Raw genomic sequence first — 19,383 nt, 5'->3', positions numbered from 1 at the left:
ATGGCATAAAGAAAGAATACAACTAAGAAACGAATCTCAATATAGCCGAGTTCCATACATTAACAGAGATTAAGAGAACGATCTGCTTTTCTCAAAGTATGATTTCATACAAAGAGCAACTGCAGAGAGAAAACATGCTGCTGAGCATCTTATTAAGCCCCCTCACATTTCTGCATGGTTCACTGCTGTTTTGGATAACACTTTTTCAAACAGGACTCAAGATGGTACCTACGATTATTTTCGAATTTAACTGAAATAACCAGGACATAACCCTAGCCCCGTCAAGATAAAAGGGAATCATATGATCAGCTTCAAAAATGCAGGAGACATTGCCCCGAATAGTGAGCAAAATAATATGCTTGTATACAGCAAAAGTAGTGGGAAAAGTGTTATGCATCAGTTGACTTCACTATAATATTTTTGTGGCTTTAAAACATCCTGACAGCATAAAAACCCTGTTCATCACAGAGCACGAATTTGTTGAAGTTCACCTCTGTGACACTTCTAAAACATAAGTAGAACATGAGCCAGGATTCTTTCCCTTAGTTTTGACAATCTCATAACCTACACAAGCTGTCAGATACAATAGAAAATCTATCAGCATTGTTTATAGTCACTCAAGTTAGATTTTTAAGATATCATGAAACTATCCAGATTATTTGTTGCAATATATATGAAGCTCAGACTGTTTGACGCAGTCAAAAATTTCTTCTACAACTTCCTTCTGAAAGGATCCAACAGAACCCTTCATCTTTTTGGTGGTTTTTTTTGTTGTTGTTGTTTTTGGGTTTTCTTAAAATTGGACTATTATTAAATTTTTCAATAACAAAGTCATAACGAACAACATAAATTTTACAAAACCGTATCTGCAGGAGATCCTTTAAGGAAACCCCGAGTCTTATGACAGAAGCTTCAAATGCAATGAAGCTCTCCCTTTGTCCAGTCGAATGTCATTTATGAATTGCCAGTGAATGGCAAAATTATGAGCTCTGTTTGACATGAGGTGCTGTCAAACTGTCACAGAAAACAGAGTACCAGAGGCAATCTTTTCTGCTCAAGTGATTGTATTCCTTTCCCAGATGTGGTCAATAAACCCTAATATCCAAGTGCTCTTCTGTATGCAGAAGTCTAGTACATCTCCTTTCACCACTACCATGGAGGAAACGCGCTTAACAAAAGGCAATACCAACCATACATGGAGCAAAAACTGTCTTTCACTCAAAATAACTCATGTGAGGAATGGATGTATGGCTTCACATCAAATGTGATAGCATAGATAATAATGTTCAGATATCACCAAAATCAATTACTAAACATGAAAGAACAAACGAAAATAATTACCTTGGTATGCAAAGAAAAACCCAGAGAAAAGTTAATGTTTTAGCACAATGGAACCACAAACGACACTCTGACCGGGCACTGCAGCCTTGTCAGGATCACAGTTTCAGTTTTATAGCATGAAGGTAGAAAGTGAAAGCCTGGATTGTACTTTAAAAAAGCACGTATTCTCTGCATAGGAAATTTGCATCAGAGTTGTGCATATCTGTTTTAAAGGCCCTCCATGGTTCATTGGCTAACAGGCACACCAACAAGTATGCAAATGAGGGCTGTCCCAAAGACAATGCAACAGACACGCAGTCAATGGTTACTGTCATCCAGCTCTTTGCATGACACGCAGACAAGCTTAGAGAACATTGATTGTCCTATAGACTCCGGTGACTGGAGGGAATGACCAGTCGGCTTACACCAAGACACATTTTTCACTCCTGACGTTTTGATAAAGGCTTATTGACCTAAATGAGACCCAAGCTATTCAGGGAACATCGAGGGTGAAAGTGCACAAGCTGTTCTTCATGGTCATACACAAGAACGCCAGGTATCCATTAGCAACTGGCAAATTCCCCCTCCCCTGCCCATGGCTGTGTGACAGAAAAAAGTGTTTTAAATATCTTGTGTTGTATAAATCTAATAAGTAGTCTCCTGGGGATGGGAGAGGCTGACACACTTCTGTCTGTACACATATACATTAGTGGCCAGAAACTTGCAGACAAGAAAAAAAGCACACTAGAAAATTATGCCTTCCTTAACTAACAAAATATTGCCTGTATTTTCCTGATTAATGGTTTAACATGAAATTTACATGTGCTAGAAGGGGATGCCAACCTGATCCTTAGTTCACTTATGCTGGTGGCAATCAGGGCTAATTGAGCAGCAATGCCTCAAACATGAGAATTTCAGCAAATCTGAGTTGCACTGCAGAATTTGGTCCACTGTTTCTTCAGTATAATCTCCTAATTGCTCACTTACAACTTACCAACTGAGAGCACTGTAAAAATCTTTGTGCTTCTTGCTTTGGATCAGGTAGACTGAAACAGGCCTTCAAAACGCTGATACATGAAAACAGAAAGATGAAGTGCTGAGCAGACAGAGCACATGTACAGAATACGTGAAACAAAAAACAAAGCAACATTTCTAATAGAAAATATATTATAAAATTTAGAGGGTACTAACTGTCTGCTAAACACTAGAGAGCATGGTAATTAAAGCTCAGTGAAGAGGTTTTCTTGGTTAAAATTACATACACGTAAGAACCGCACTGTGCAAGGAGCCATTCAACCCTATGCAACTTAATTTTGATCTCCTTTCTAAAAGGTGAAAACAGAAATACAACATTGAGATAAAAAACTTATATTGTATAAACAGCCCTCTAAGATATGACAGTCATGTACATTCATACTACGGGCATACAGGGTCCATTTTACCCTTTGAGGGTTCCTGCTTCCCAGTAACCATTATAAGATGCACTTCTGACTGCATTTACTGCCCCAAAATGCTCAGGAAGACTCAGACTCTCAACAGGAGAGTGAAGAATATTTTGTTATTTTATTTTGAGCTTGGCTCACATCTTTGTCTACAAGCTCTTAGCACTTTAATGGGACTCAGTGTCACTCTTCCTTCTCTGCTTATCCAAGTCCTCCATTGAAGGAACTAATCCTTTCCAGGGCCATGCTCATCTCCCTGAACTTTCTCTGCTTCCATTCTCCTCAGCCTTTTTTGGAGTCTAGGTTGCACATTCAAGACACATGTGGCATCCGCAACCTCCACAACCTCCACACTATGCCAGGCCTTACTGGTGGCATTGTGGGGGCCATCACAGCAAAATCAGATAGCCTAGGCAAACAGATGGAGACAGGCACCACGTAAAAAAATACTAAAAAAGTCCCAGCCTGATGAAGTACAGATCAAAAAGATGAATGGTTTCTTGTATATACAAACACTTACTGAGAAACAGCAAGCCCTAGAAGCGCTATTAAGGACTGGGGATTTTTCTCCCCCTACTTAATTTCCTCAGTTACACAGATCTTGTAAATTACATCTTTTCAAAAGAAGACAAATAATGCTAAATTCTTAAAAAATGTTTAAATCCAGAACACTTGGTTTTATTTCCTTTCAAGAAGCTTAATATCATTTGCTTAAATTCTTTTTCTAGCACACTTGGCACCAAATGCTTAAATAGGCAACAGAAAGCAAAAAAACATGGTATCAATATTACATTTCTATCTTCAGAGGCTGATAATTAATCCCAAGAAGGTACTGGACATCATTAAAGTTCTCTTATTAATGTTTTTAATTAAGATGAAATAATGTTTCCATAAGTGTTCATGCTCTGAAAAACAGGGATGCTTACTAGGAGACAGTTAGAACAGTTGATTGTACCGAAGCTTTTTAGTTTTCCCATAATTGGTGTTGAGAGCACAGAACAATTGCAGTGGGACCACTAAAGAATCGGGCCTGCAATTTTAGATTGAGATTTTTCTGAAGGCTCCAAGCAAGTAAATTCTATTGAATTTCAATAGAAGTTGGGCACCTAACTCCCTTAGGTACATTTAAAAAGCCTTTCATTGATTTTCTTTAGCTCTCTTCTCACTGGAGATTTCAGCCAAATCCAAATGCTGGCAGAGGAAATTTTTCCACTAGTCTTAAACAGCCTCAGATGTCGGTGGTGTAACTTTGCACATGAAGGCACAGTCACAGAGTAAGGCTGAGTTAGATCAACTTTCCACACCGTCACCCCTGCACAAGTCTCTTCATAAAACACAGTTCTCTTTAGCTTTTGAATTCAGTTGCTAATGATATCTACCAGGAATTTAGAGACGTGAATTAAGCTGGGCTTGCATATTTGGTTTATGGCACTCATTTCAATGTAGAGTCCTCCCCCATCATAAAATATGTTCAAGAACTAGGCTTCAAATCCAAAGCATTTGGCAAGAGAAAGGAAGTGTCAACATGCTAACACTGATGCAAAAATGATTAAGAATCCCTACACCCCTGTTTGTTTATTATTCAGGGCTTCATAGAGATCTCTAGAAGGAATTCATCCAGGATCCTCGCCTTCAAAGTGAAAAATGCTCTGGCTTCTACACAGTGCAGCACATGCTTAATTTTCTGTCTCACTGAATTCAAAGGAAATATTCACCTACACTTGAGATGAATCATACACACACAGTTCACAAAGCTGTAAACTCATTCATTTGTATACCCAATAGGCTAAAATGAGTAGAAAAAACTTCTTCTGACTATTAAAAAAAAAAATCAGTGTAAGCCAAGCAGCCTGTATTTTTATGTTACAGAGACCTTTCCATAAACACACTACTTACACAGTGGTTACTTTCCTTATCTGAGTGTTTTTATTTTGTCAAGTATCTGTTGCAGGCTTTTTATCAAATAAGCATCCTCACCCCTTTTTTAAAAAGCTATTTCATATCCACCATGTCCTACGCCAAGCAGTTCATAGTCTTCCTTTGCTCCACAGCTAACACAGAATTTATTGAAGGACTTTAGGAAGAGACTGCAAGCTTCTTGTTTTCCAGCTATAAATGACAGCGCAATAAAAGCTATTGTGTCCTCCAGCAAACCATATTGTCTATAACCTCAGACCATCCCTTTACAACGCTACTCCTTTCTGAAAGACAATAAATATTGCACAGTATCTCTCATCTGTAAGCAGCGCCACACAAAAGGAAGAATCCGGCCACAATCTGCAGAGCTTAACCTGCAGTAGATTGACTTTGCATTTATAAAAGGAAGTGTAAAGGTGGATGGCATTTTTGAGATGTAATGGTCAAGTTCTGGTCATCTGCTATACAATTTGATAACAGCAACACTTGAAATCTAGTGGTTTCAGACACATTAATGCATTATTTTGTTGTTGTTGTAAGCTACATTGTGATAGCATCCAGGAAGCAACAACACATTTCAAAACAGAAATTAGAAAAAGGATTGATGAAGAAATTTTTTTGTTCCAGTGGATTTAAAAAGTGGAAAACAACTTAACCTTTCTGTGAATATTCCTTTTTCCTCCTTTTTCATCTCTTTTTATTTTATTACAAAAAATGGTGTTTTTTCCACAAAGTCATATTTTACACAAACTGAAGCCAGCTTTCATCTTATATTTAAATTTCAGTGGCTTTTTTCTTCTTTCTAATGTACAGAGCTCCTAAACAAAAGTTGTATACATTCAGAATTATCTGTAGGTTTAAAACATGAAAGGAAATACTTTTTTATTATAAAGTAAAAAATAAAGGTAACATACTTTTGTCTCCTGCAACTTGCAGAACAGTGAGTGTAAGAAAATAAGTTTTAATAAAATTAATTTTCCATTTTTTTGCTGTTTTTCTCCCCCTGTACAATCACCAATTGACTAAGGATATCTACATTTCCACTCTGCAGTAAACCTGAACCCTGCAGCAAACCTGAACCCTGCAGCTCTTCTAGCTCTTTGAGCACCTCTCTTCTTTGAATCTGACAGTATGGCTTGGCTTTGTGAACGAAGATTTGGGAAGGGCTCTACCCACGTGGGTGTGCCCTTCCAGCCTGTGCAGTGGATTTTTAGGTGAGGCACAGCGTGCACAGAAGTGGCCCCATCCTTTAACTCCTCAGGTTCATCTGCCATGGCCGAGCAAGCTTGGACAATGACAGTGAAGTCCTCGGGACTAGAACCTACAGCCCCCGGTATTCCCAGGAGGTCTCCCATCCAAGTACTAATTGGGGCTGACCCTGCTGAGCTTCTGAGATCTGATGGGATCCGGTGGCAGGGAGGCATTTAACTGCCTCCATAATCTGACAGTACTGCACATACATACAACATTTCAACCTTGCCCACCGACATTCTGACCTTCCAAAGATTTCTCAACTTAAGGGCACTATCCAGAGAAAACATGCCCATGAGCTGTAGCAATGTCCCTCTTCATTCCCTTGTACATGGTCTGGATATGCACAGTGATGTCATGAGTCCCTCACATCCAAATCCCATGAGCTATTATGGGCTATTTTCAACAACTTATCCCTGCAAAAGAAGATACAGAATATGCTGAAGTATACAGAGTATTCTTAACTTGCTTGTGCAGGCCTGAGCCTCCCTGCAAGAAGTGAGTTACAGAATGGTAGTGGGTGCTAAATAGCCTTGCTTCATGATTCTCAGCTCTAGTCTTCCTGCTCCATTTCATGGTTTTCAGGTCTATGGGACTCTCTGGGATGCAATATGTGTTCCACAAGTATGACATTTCCAGAAGAGTGAGAGGTCACCAAAAGCAGGACATTAGTAATTCTACATATACTCATGATATCTTCTTTTTTCTAGAATCAGCATGTTTTCAAAATTCATCCTCCAAAAGAAAGATTTCTGGCCTCAGCAATGACCACACTCTTCAATAATAGTTTTAACAAGAACTAAATTTTAAGTGGATTAACACTGGCTTCAATTCCCTACAGATAGCAATGGGAAAAAAGAAAACTTTTTTCCCCCAGACTGGCAGGGCGGAGTTCTAGTATAAAGCCATCAAGCTCTGAAACACAATCCTGCACTGTTAGAGGCAGGGCATTCCTTTCACACACCTGGGTGACAGCCACTCAGTTACCAGTATCAGGCTCAGTGTTGATAAGAGTTCAAGTGCCATATTTCTGTTTGACATTCCCATAAACACAACCTGCTTTTGCCTCAACATACTTGAGCTCCCTCCCAGGCCTGCTCCAGGGAATACGCATCATGCTCTTCCACACAGCTGCAAAAACAGTCACACACTAAACCTGTAGTCCAGGCACTTAATACTCCTCACAGGAAAACACATGTGCTAGTTTAAGCTAATAAAAAACCTCTCTGATGCCGTATGTACACAGTTCGTTCAGTCAGCATTTTACAGCTGCCTCGAAAGTTTGTGAAGGAGGAGAGCAAAATTATTTGACATGCAAAAATAAATGTAACTGAAGGCAACAAAGTCAGCATTTTCAGCTAAGTGGCAAATATACTTCACATACTGAAAGCAAGTAGCTTCCTTCTGGTGCCAATTTCCTGCACCCATTTCAATTAGCGAGCACTAAACAGTTGTGGCTATCATTCAGTGCACCAGGATTAGAGCATACCAAAATGGGAACTTAATTTGTACCAACCAAAGCACATGATTAACTCTATGCAAACTCTCCCTAGAGCTTTGATAGTGTTCCAAAGGGACCAAACTAAACCTACATTTGCAAAAATGAAGATATAATCCAGATCTCTCTGAAGTTGCATACCCCATTAACCAAGCTACCATTACATGCAAAGACTTATATTTTTACTTGAATTCATGTTTCTATCAGTTTGGGGTCCAACATAAATAAGCGGTGCAGAGGCAGCTCTTTGCAGAATTCAAAGTTACGAAAGGAGAATTCCAGCCCTATGAAACTCCCTTCACTCACTATCACCTTTCCTCTGCTCCTTTTACAAATAAAGGACAAGTGCACTATTCATTGCTGGAACCAAAAAATACTTTAAAATGCCATGGCCTTCTCAGTGGCAGCTGGTCTGAGCTTCAAGACATCAAATATTTCAGGAAACTAATGGACATTATATGAATTTAAAAAAAAAAGGCGGGGGGGGGAAGAAAAAATCAAAACAAAACAAAAAACCCACACACAACTGATATTTGGCAGAATTCAGTAACACTGTACTCCAAAACTCTTTGGAAAAGGAGGGACATTGTAAAAGCAATGCCTAGGACATATCAGAATAAACTAAAGATTCTGCAACAATACACAGGCTAGCACACAGCTGATGAAGCAAGCTAAAGTAATTCAACCAGAAGAATCCTCTCTTTAGATGGATACTTGAAGAGGAAGAAGCAATTGCAACTTAAAGAATTGGCCACAGGGAGCATGGTTTAGACACAGATGAGCCTTTTCTGTGCTGAAACACTGGGCCATGAATATCATCCAACTGGTAGCAGTAGAGCAGAACTTCATATTATTGCATTACTTAATGTGATCATTTTTCTAAAGCATGAGGCATATCTGCTCTTTATGTGAACTGTACTCCCAGGTGATTCATGGAAGGATTTTTTCCCAGGAATAGCTGAGTTTCCTAGGCCTTTCTCTTTGATCTAAGATTTATTGCTGCTTTAATCAGTAATTAAACTGAATACATCTTTGTAAACACCCAATTTCCAAAGAATTTTTACCAACACCCTATGTAATAAAGCAAATGTCAGTCTTATTCCACAGTTAGATGAATTCTGTCAATAATTACAAAACTTTTTTGATTGTGTTTTGGGGGTTTTTTAATGTCAAAAGGTCAACCAATGTTTTAGCCTTCTCTTTTTACGTTCTCTGCAGTTTTTAATACTCATTCTTTTAAAAGGTTGGTTTTAGTGTGTCTGTCCTGCTTAAACCTCGAAAGATCCCATTATTTTAGATGGGATATTCACAAAAAACAATTACATGATACCAGAAAAGCTCACAGAGGACTGCTTTGTGTACAATGTGAATTTTCTTATCAGCTGGATGGCTAAAGGAAACCTATTAGAAATAAAAGTATGGTAAAGCTGCGCCCCATAACTGGATATTTGAATATTTATAAGCTATTGCACTTGGGATTCCAAAGCTGATGACATGAATGCACATTTTTAATAAGCCCATCAATAAAGCTTTCCACATTAGAAATCTGGACCTATCATGTTACATCAGAGAATTCTCTTATCATAAACCATATTAACTTGTCCCAAATGGCACACTGTTAAAGCCAGAAACATTATGTCTATTTAAACAGCATACTTTAGTGTGCTCAAAAAATGGTAGAAAGTCTCTGGTAATACTATCTGTGGTTTCACAGCTTTGAGAAACAGTAATGAATATTTCATGCTATAAAGACAAGATGTGTGTTCATCTTGGGTGCTAAATTACTCTGAAAAACACTATAAAGCCCTCCTTTTAAACATCTTGTAAATTATTTGCAGGCTGTGAGAATTCTCCACTAAATTCAACTACTTTTTAGCTTTATAAAGATAGTAAACAATGATGGCTGTAGAATAAGCAATCAGTTCTCAGCACAATGCCAAGCAGTTATCACTGTGTGACTCGTAGCATGTGGGACTGTTTCAATATTAAGCATAGAGTTAAACATGGATTCATTTTTTTTTAACATGGAGAATAGAGTGAATAAACTTGGGGAGCAGGAATCCATTGCAGACTAGAGTTATTTATATACTAAATGGCTACTGCACTGATGTTTTTCACTGAAATTCCAGCCACATTAGTTTTGGCAGCAATTAAAGACTACTTTTGGAACCCTTAATTTCCAAGGAGTTTCTTTTAACTTCATGTTCTGTAGTTCTTTTTACTCTTTAAAGCAGGGTGTTTGATTCACCCTTCAACTTGTTTTACTGTTAAAATAAATACAAAGATAATTCAGCCAGAACTCAGACTCAAAGGGACCCCACTGAAGTACTTATTCCTCTTAGAGAGCAGAGAAGCTCCTCCTTTGCTCAGGCTGTGCCTCTTACTGCTGCTCAGCACATTGTGCAACTGCCTGCAAGCCAACACAATCATAGGACTCAATGATAAAAGAAGCTATTCAGAGTTTTGGCAGGAAGAATACTTCTGACATTTTGTTTCATTTGGATTAGACTTCAGCTTGAGGCTTTAACACTAAGATGCCCACGCTACATCAGACAGAGCTGATTTCTGACACCTCTTCATTCTCTAACCCTTTGTTCTTGAATATCCCCATCCAAGGCAATGGGATGACCCTTGAAGCTAGTTGTACCAAATAAGCACAGCTGAACCTATCTGTTGAACAGATACCACTCTTACACTACATATATCGAAGCACCTAACCAGATGCTTCTTGAAAGGAGAAAACAAACAAAAGCCAGCATGTAGCTAGGCATCAGAAATGCAATTGTACCTATTCCAAACACCAACTAAACTGCTAAAAAACTCTGTGACCACATGTGATGTATTTTCAAGCATGTACCAAACTACAAAACAATTATATAAACAACATTAATATTAATAGTGATTATTAACTAAATTATTATTAACTGCCTTGTTAGAAAATGACTCTATGGAGAATGAAAACTCCAAGTACTTGAATAGGATAAAAATACATGTCTTTTTCTATAGTTAATGCAGAGAAACACGGACATACAATGGGAAATCCATCTCAAGTGTCCCAAGCACCTTAAGATATAATCAACTATGCTCTTTCATGAAGGGAAAGCCTGTGTGACTGGCTTATAATACCTAACTAATAGACAGCTAAAAGCTGGAAAAAAAACTCAGCCTAGAAGAACTGCTTTGAACTCAGCTTGGAGCAATTGTATAAAAAAGCAGAGGAAATTTACCATCAGTTCTCACTTGAGAGAGATGTTTATGAAGGGTTTCTATTTTTGTGCTAGTCTCCCTAGAGAGGTCCATGTGATTACCTTGCCTATTTCCAGCTTCCCTCTCAAAACTCTCAAATCCACTAGTTGCTCTGGACGGATGAGAAGGCCAGGCATGTCAGAAGAGATTTAAACTTCCTGAAAATATTGTGAAAATAAGGAGCCCGGCAGAACAGAAATACCCTCTCTATACCGTGAGAGAAAAAAATTCATGTTAATAATCACGCTCACTGATATTTCCTAATTTTTATCAACATCCAGCTTCTGGAAGATGTATTGCAAATTTCAAACAAAGCCATTCAGTTTCATAAAAACAAACAAACAAAACACAAACAACACTTACCTTAAGACCCCCAAAGCACCCTAGCACCCTGAGTCTTTCTATAATAATATCATTTTTCTCTGATTAAGTGGAATTTTTCTTATTGATTGCTGTAGCCTATGCTTACCAAAAAATGAATGACTAAATGCAAACACTTTCAGAAACAAATTTTAATCAACTGGACCAAGAGATTTATTTTTTAGTTTCAAGGACAGTTCATTTGTCATGAAACTCAATATGAATTCAAGATTGAAACAGAAAAGACTTCCTTCATGTCCTCGTTATCACCATTCACCCACATGCCACTTCACATTGTTACATGACTGTTTCTGCAAAGGAAAGAAAAGCTTTTTGGGAGAAAAATATCTGACACCTAGTTTCTATGGTTTACCTCCACAGAGAGCCATAACTCTTGGTTCACGAGACCGTGAGCTCAGCAGAGAAAGCAAAGCAATAATACATTCATCAGGTAGTCACGTCTTGGATCAACTCAGATTGATTAAACTTCTTTCATTAACTGATTGCAGCTCATCTGGTTTATTAACCTTTATATAACCCACCATAACCCACCTGGGGCCCTCAAACATCTGCTGTATTTGTCTAACTTGGTTTAGGAAGCTCAGGCCCTTTTGTTTATTATAAGCATTTCTTACAAGATTTCTGCTAAGACCTTCAGATCTCCCTGCTGTTTCCTAAGAACCATGGCAGCTAGAAACTCTTATTCTCCACATGATCATTTACTGCTGAACACACTGCTTATATTCAACCCCACACACTCAAACAGAAAATGTGGGTAGGGCTTCTCAAAGACCGACAGCTCTGCTGGTCTTCCATAAAGCAAGACACAGTTCAGGCCTACCCACACAATTTCATTTTCTAGTTCATGATGGTCACAATAACCCACAGAGTTCAAATATTTCTAACCAGGAATAGGTATCAGTAGTCAGTGAAGGCTAGTGGAAGATCAAGCATTTATTTGTGCACCCCACGCATTTAGGATATTTCATCTGGGCCTCTTAAAAGACAATTTTCTGCATGCATTATTATTCCAGAAAAGCTATCATCCACTACATTCATTTATTGGCATACAAAAAATACACAACGATGCACTAATATGGAAAGGGACAAAAAAGTTTCTATTCTTCAATTTCCTCCAAGTTTCTGAACATAACACAGATAGTATAAGATGATAAATTTTATGATAAACAGGAAAAAAACAACAGCATATCCAACCACCAGATCCTCATAATACTGTCTGCATATTGGTTGCAGAATTCATTCTACAAAAATGAATTGGGAATTTTCCTGTATTGTACACAAAATTATGATCTGTAATTTATTACATTGATGCTAAACATCTCAAGACTTTGACACATATTCACCAGTTATTTTGAGATTTATTTGTAACCATATAACAACTGTTCAGAATATTTCTTTTGAAAACAGTTAGGAGCTAATTAACTCAAGATTTAGGGGGCAGTGAGTGAACTTTCTAGAGCACAAGCCATACTATGTTAACACAGACATTATCTCACACTATAAAGAGCTTCACTAAGATGAAAGTCTTAGAAAGTTCACTGTATAATGAAAAGAGCTCTTGAAAGCAAAAGAAATAAATATTTAGAAAGAGAAAACTATCTTTAAATTCCTAAAACCCACCCTTACACTGAAGAATCACCTCATCCTAGACAGAAACATCATCATGCCCAAGAGCAGAGGGTGGGGGGTAATGAGCACAAGCAATAGTCTTCCTTGCAAAAATATTTATCTTAAAGCAGTTAGATAATCTTTGACTTTTGAAACAGCTGAACCAGTTGGTTCTATCTCATGTTCAGCATCATACTATTAAACCAGTTCAAAAGTTTCTGTGGTTACTATCAGATGAAATGAGCTAATTTCCCCTGAGAATTGGCTACACCGACCAGATGTCTTTAGCCAGCTACTCCCCAGATCGAGCAGGAGCAGCACATGCAATGCCTGCTCTGTTACTATGGAGACAGTTTTTCCCATCCACTCTGCAGCCGGGCTTATAGTAGCTACCAGCTGTTGTCTCGACTCCATTAGGAGAGACTGAGGAAAGAAAGTGGGAGACCTAGGACTGAGCTTCTCCCAGCCCCAGACTTCATAAACTTTAACTACAGCTTTGAACACTCAATCTTCCCAGCACTGCTTGGGCTCATTGCTATTGTTTAAAGTCACCTCACAGTGGCAGCACACAACTGATGGGTGTACCATGTTCAAATGCTGGGCTGGAAACTTAAGGCTTCCCCAACTCATGCTTCCAGTACAACATTCCCATCAAAATGGTTTATGACCTTAAATTTAAATCTCCAGCAGTAACCCATTTCAGGTTCCTGTCATTATTCTCACTCCATACTTTCAAAGAAAAACTTTGTGGATTAATGGCTCCCTATCCTTCCTGTAAGGCTGGTTAATGCCTTCAATCCCCATTGCTTTTTAACTCCTGTGGAACTTTAATCCTTCTCTGACCATTCTGATGAGCTGCAGAGAAAGAGCACTGGTTAGGATTTTCATTCTTGCATTTTCTTTTTGAATGCAGCCAAGTTCAAATGTCTAATTATAACACTGCAGAGCTAATGATCGATTTAACAAAGGCTTTAGAGTATCTTTGAAGTCATAACAACAAGCCAAAGGGGGCTTTAAAACGTTAACTGCACCAGGAGTCTACATAGAGAGCTTTCTTAGGATTATCTCTCTCAACACAAAGTTGAGTCATTTCAGAATACTTCCAGCAACCCCCCAGCTCAATCTGATTGCCACATAGCACAGAGCTCTAGTTAGTGTTTATTTTATAGCTCTGAGCAGCACCAATCATTACCCTATTAATTCAAGCACGTTTAATTCAATGTCCTTCAACTACTCAGTCATGCCTATTTGTAACTCTTAAGCAACTGCAGAAAGGTACAGCTTGTCACCACATTTATACCTAACAGGCGCTAATCACTAAGGTTAGATATACAATGTAAGGAGAGTATATATAAAGACAGTTACAAGTGATGTTCACTGAAATGTATGACGTGCAGTCTCTGCTGCTTTGGCTTAAGGAACACTTCTCCACGTATTGCACCGGCTGAATTTGCCTTCGATGTACGCAGCTCCTGCTGATGTCAGTGAGCTTTAAATACACATCAGAGGACACACTCTAGCCTGTTTGCTTTTTAATCTGACATATGTAGCCACTCATATTTTGTATATATAATGTAACATTGCCATGCTGAAACAGCACATCCAGATATAACAATAAGGGCATCCTCAGCCTAGAGTAGTACAGAGAAAGCAGCTTGCGCCCTCCTTGCTTTCCTTTTACACAGACCTTGCCTGTCAGCATCACCAGACACATTTTGCAGAGCGCTTTTTGTGTCCCCAACTCAGGTATCAGAAAGTGGTGAAGGTACTAACCTGCCTTAAGGGTTAAGCAAGGAGTTACAGTAACAAAAGAATCACAGATGAGGGGGCAGCCATTGCTCCTCCTCCAGGGTGAGCTGAGGGGGAAAGAAACTTCAAAATCTCAGGCTGCCTGCCATACCTCTACCAACACTTTCCTTTGCACTATACTGAAGAACAGGACCAGACATGTTTTCTGTTTTAAACTACAAGTAAAGAAAATGTCCACAGCAAGAAGTAGAGACAGTCTCTAGTGCTGGACACTCCAAGAGGAACATTTAAGCAGTTTAACCAATCAACATAACAACCACCCTATGGCCTCTGCAGACGGACAGAGCTGTAGTGAAGAACTTGCAGGCACATAAAGGTTTTATCGACAATGAATATTTACACATCTTTTTTTCCCAGTGCTGCAGTTACAGCCACAATGATCATATGGTGATATGTAGGATAAGTGTTTCCTCTATAAATCAGCCAGTGCAATCAGATTTCCTTTCAGATCTCCTGGGAGATTACATCTTATTGCTTTCTTCATTTAAAACAAATTTCCCTAGACCTTATCTACATGGCAATTTCCACTTCATGGCGAGTTTGTTCGTTACACTCAGGTAGCTACCTCACAGTCCTGCCATAGCAAAGGATTATAGATGCTTGAGACTAAAGATCCTTGAAGCTCTGATAAAATGCAAAGCAATAAAGACAGGAAAGCAGTCAGTCTGTATCTGCTAAAAAAGGCTTTCAATGAACCTGAGTACACCACTGCTGAAAGGAGACCATCAAGCTGGCTTCCTATTTTTTTTTTTTGGGGGGGGGAGGGGGGGGGGTTTCACTTAAGCTCCAAAGAATGCTAGTCTTTCCAGAGATGATCATGGCACTTAAACTCCACAAAAATAAAAAAACTATTTTTTTGTTCTTGTTTTAAAGCAATTTTGCTAGAAAAATCACATGAAGAAATGGTATTTGGACATTATATCACAACCACCCCTACCATTCTTTCAAAGTGTACAACACAGACATCATACTGCAATTGCAGTACAGAATTGTGTATTTTTAATAAAATACAACTGCATCCAACAAATGAGAATGAGGTATCAAATCTGTTGGCTTCATCATGTTTTGAAAGCACAAGGACTCCATTTAAGTCAGAAAAACAAACAAGTTTATTAAGCTGTCCTGAGGACATTTGGAACCCTGAAACTGGGGGAGTGCATTACAAAGCACAGTATTTTTGGTTGACATAGGTACACAACAGCTATAAATAAGCATTATTTCCTGACACAAAGTCTTTACTTCACTTCAAAGTGTTTCAATGGTTTAGCAGTCCCTATCCTATCTTCCAAAGTGATGTAAACACTAGGAGCAAATTTGCACACCTGTAAAGAAAGCTGGATTCTTTTAAGCATAAACTGATAGAGAGATGATGGTGACAAGACATATGTCAACTTACACTTCTTCACCTCTAACAGGAAGATTCAGCCATGCTTTTAAAAGATTTTAGAAACTTGTATTTCATTTCAGAAATACAATTAGACCTGTATTCATCCCACCTCACTTTCTGCTCTTAGCTGGAAAACCCATGTCTCCATCCATAAATCTGTGCAGGAGAGGGGTATCTCCAGAAACACACTGAGGCCCTAACTTTGGCATCTCGGCCTCAGGTTAGATGGCACGTGCTCATACTTGAAATTCAGGCAAAAGTAGCACTCAGGTTTCTGACAGCTATGAAGTACAAACAAAAAAATCTACTCAAACCAGGAAAGAGCTTTGCCATACCACAGTGAGGTAAATGTAGTGATTTTCTGCAAGGTCCAACAGCCTGGATAAAAGTTGGTGCATGCCAGCTCTTCAGTAGGCCATAAAACTCTCATGCTACTGTATTAATTTAATCTGAGACCAACTAAAGTTTAAACCAATGATTCAGAGTATGAACAACTGCAGCAGCAAAGGAGCCACTGCAGATGACTCTCTCCCAACCTCTTATGGGAACAAATCACACCTGGGGGATGGGAAGGTGAATTTTTGGCTCCATCGATATTAAATTCAACAGAAACCATCTCACAGATAAGGCCAAAAGATTTCTTTTTCAGACAGAATCACCACAGTGCAACTCAGAATCTTACAGTCCCTTTTCATCGTTTATGTTATTCCATTGTTGAACACCTAAAGAATACAGGGAGAGACTCTTCATTTGTAGGCATTAGGTTTTGTGATGCAATGCATATTTAAAATCTGCTGCAGAGAACTCATTGCTTTTTATGCCAAATCATCAAGTAGTTTGTATCTAGCAGATCATAGCTCTAAGTTTTTGGCACAAGAAAACTCCTTAACATATTTATATGACAGCAAAGGTCTCTCCCTGTTTAAAATCAACAGTTACACCTTTCTCTGTCAAAAAGGCACATTGTTTTGAATCATAACCACTGCAGAGCCTACAACTGCAAAAGAAACAGCAGGCAACATGACAGCATCTCATAAATACTAGGAGGACAACACGCAATATAAGGCTCTTGTAGCTGAAGTCTTTGATACTCCCCTCCAGAAAGTTGCAATGTACAGGTGTTTGAGACACTATAAACACTACCAAAAGCAGAAATCTCTATCCAAACAGTAGCTAGGTTCAATATATCTTCAAAGGTTAGAGAAAGTCATAAATTCTCTGAACCTTATACTTAAATTAGCGGTTTGGTTATGTACCTAAATTATGTAATTTTTGCCAAATGTGTTTTTAAATGCACTTACTGAAAGACATGCACATTGCACTACTATAATTCTTGATTAATTACCAATTTCTAAAATATGTATCTAACCTTTAGAATCCACCTGCTTTAATTCATCTAATGCCACATACTATAGCAAGACAGAAATAAAACATGTTATTTAAAGCTTTCCACAACAGTACATTTATCAACAATACTTGATCAAAGCACTTGCCTTGACTGTGTCATATTTGTTTAACTACTACTGCTTAGTTTAGCCCACACTAAAGAGTTCTGAAGAACTGTTGTAGTTTGGGATTATTATGTAAATTCTCTCCCCTGCCACTTAACTGCCCAGGCCAGCGGTTGACAAAAGAAGTAGTTAACTGTGATCGCTGGGGTGGGGGCAGGTTTGTCTCTTTTGGTTTTTTTTTGGATATTCTCCTCAGTCTTGGCTCGGCGGAACGGGGGAGTGGGGGCTCCAAGGAGGCAGGCTGCCCTGCTGGTTACTGCTGGGGTTTTCCCTGGCTGTCTTGCCGCTGCCTACTTCGGATTACTTTTTCCTGCCGTGCTGCTACCTGCCTTGGATTTGCTGCTGGTCGCTCGTACCTTTTCTGCTTCTTGGACGGGGAACACAAGGGAAAGAGACTGAGTCCATCTGAAAGCCCACTGCTCGTCTGTTTCGCTGGAGAGGGACTGAAACTCACTCTGCAGCCAGCGGGCTGTGACAAGGACACTTAAGTATAACCTTTTCTCCCGGAGGAAAACCTGCTGGGTTTTGTTGTTTTTTTTTTTTTTTTCCTCTTATGGTGTTGGGGAAGTGGGTTGCACTAGTCTGTTTACATATATATATATATATATATAGCAGTTATCCTTCTTGTATTAAAATTCCTTTTCTTAAATTTGATAAAGAGTGGTGTGATTATTGTGGAGGAGGCCCCTCCCCTGCTTGTGGGTAAAACATTTTGGTTTTTCCCCTCAAACCGAGACATTTCTTGGCGCCCAACGTGTGGGGCTTGTAAACAAAGAAGGATAACTGCTATTTTGTGGCACCATGTGGGTCTTGAGCTTAGAGTTCATCAGGACCATCCTGTATAATATATTGGCTTTTTGTTGGTACAAATTCATGCCAAAAGGAGCGGCAGGTTTAAGTCTTATCAACAAATCAATGAGCAAAACCCAAATAGCCGCAATTATTATTGAGTTCTTACTCTGGATTTATGGTGCCATGAATTCGATGCCTTTGGATGTCATGTGGGTGGTGCTCTCCAGGCTGTTTTCCTGCCGCAACCTAAGCTGCTACCTCTGGGGATTCAGTGATAATAGTACGGACCCTTGGGAAGGAACAAAGGGGAATCTCTTCTCCCAACCCTTTGTCCATTCCCCATTCAAGTCTGCTACAACAGCTTTTGAGATGTTTAAATTCTCCCTGGATGCCAGAGATATCTTGCTCTTTATGGTTTTTCTGCAGGGTTGTATCCCTGCAGCTTACAGAATGTTTGAAGGTAGGGCCAGGGTTTTTCCAGAATGCATTCAGAAACCTAGCCCAGTGAAGGGGGAAAAGCGAGAGAATAAAACCCCTGATGCCACAGTGAAGGGAGAAAAGGATGAGGCTAAACCAGGAGGACAGGCCAAGCCTATGGAAGTTGCCCCTATTCAGAAAAGGAAATATAAGACCAAATTAGACCATCCAGCAGACGATGAGGGGGCTGCTGCACCTCCACAGCAAGCAGACCCAGAGCCTGAGATTATCACTGAGTCATTGTCATTTGATAATCTCCGTAGTTTGCGGAAAGACATTGCTCGACACCCGGGTGAGCCCATCCTGACTTGGTTGATCCGAGTTTGGGACCTTATGGGTGAAACCTTACAACTGGATGGTGCTGAAGCCAGGTTTTTGGGGGCTCTGGCCCAGGACGTGGCTATTGAACAGGTGTTCGTGAGGGAATCAAAGCCCCTTTCCCTCTGGGCACGACTTCTAACGAGTATAAGAGAGAAGTTTGTTTATAGAGAAATCCTGCAGGAACATCATATTAGGAAGACTTGGAAGACGATGGAAGAAGGAATTTTACGTCTGAGGGAGATGGCAATGATGGACGTGCTTTTTGGAAGAGGTGGGCAAGCCAATAATGACCCTGACAAGGTCAGATGCACACCACATATGTGGTGGGACCTTTCACGCTCGGGGCCAGCTGAATACACCGATTTCCTGGCATCCATGTATAGGGAAGAGAACCATGAAACAGTGGGCGCAGTAGCAAATAAG

General features: G+C 39.3%; 1 protein-coding gene across 4 annotated transcripts in view; it reads right to left on the bottom strand.

Annotated features, from left to right (window-relative positions):
• The window catches only part of KCNQ1 (potassium voltage-gated channel subfamily Q member 1), a 345,282-nt gene that overhangs the window by 258,779 nt on the left and 67,120 nt on the right, over positions 1–19,383 (bottom strand). The window lies entirely within an intron of this gene.

Source organism: Pithys albifrons, chromosome 6 (assembly GCF_047495875.1).
Source record: "Pithys albifrons albifrons isolate INPA30051 chromosome 6, PitAlb_v1, whole genome shotgun sequence".
Lineage (NCBI taxonomy): Eukaryota > Metazoa > Chordata > Aves > Passeriformes > Thamnophilidae > Pithys > Pithys albifrons.
The sequence above is the reverse complement of the archived record's forward strand: the minus strand, read 5'-3'. Positions and strand labels throughout refer to the sequence as shown.